Source organism: Etheostoma spectabile, chromosome 10 (genome assembly GCF_008692095.1).
Source record: "Etheostoma spectabile isolate EspeVRDwgs_2016 chromosome 10, UIUC_Espe_1.0, whole genome shotgun sequence".
NCBI lineage: Eukaryota > Metazoa > Chordata > Actinopteri > Perciformes > Percidae > Etheostoma > Etheostoma spectabile.
In genome coordinates this window covers 14,090,663-14,091,279 of record NC_045742.1, presented here as the reverse complement: position 1 = coordinate 14,091,279, position 617 = coordinate 14,090,663, and the positions used below count along the sequence as shown (strand labels likewise).

At 36.1% G+C, this 617-nt stretch overlaps 1 protein-coding gene across 7 annotated transcripts in view; it reads left to right on the top strand.

Annotated features, from left to right (window-relative positions):
• The window catches only part of mbnl3 (muscleblind-like splicing regulator 3), a 22,807-nt gene extending 22,692 nt beyond the window's left edge, over nt 1–115 (top strand). For all 7 annotated transcript variants that reach the window (XM_032528440.1, XM_032528438.1, XM_032528444.1 and 4 more), the window contains one exon: nt 1–115. This exon is cut by the window's left edge and continues 484 nt beyond it. The gene's annotated coding sequence lies outside the window, so the exon portion shown is untranslated.
• Nucleotides 116–617: the final 502 nt, after the last annotated feature.

Here is a 617-nt window from a genome sequence, read left to right as displayed (position 1 = left end):
ACACACACACACACACACACACACACTTAAGACTACATGTCCTTAATAGGTTGGAGCCATCACATGAGGCAACCGAACACGTTTGACTGTTCCAAAGTTAGAAACTCTGAAAAGCTACTGGAAACTGAGACCATTTGAGCGACAAACTGATCTGTTGCTGGTCTGCAGTAGTATGTGGTGTCAAAATAGTGTTTCATATCATGTCATGTTTACGTTTAAAGATGTCTACAAATGTAACATTTGTGTTGTACCATGTATACCATTCAGTTTGTTCTCATGGTCATCAAGCAAGATGAGCCTGATGAAACGCCAACAAGTTGTTCATTTGTTTGTGCCTTTTATTTATCTGCTCAGCTGCAGAAGAGACTTAGTTTCCCAAAATAATACAAAAGACTTGACAGCATACATTGAAAGATGTTGTTTGCGAGAAAGGCAATATTTTTTTTGTTACAAAAATACTGTGTATCAACTTTTACAGTGGGGTTCAAATGTTTCGGCACCCCAGGTAAAAATTTGTATTAATGGGCATAAAGAAGCCAAAAAAAGATGAAAAAATTTCCTTAAGGCATCAAATGACAGATTAGACATTAGTATAATATGTCACAAAAGTTAGATTT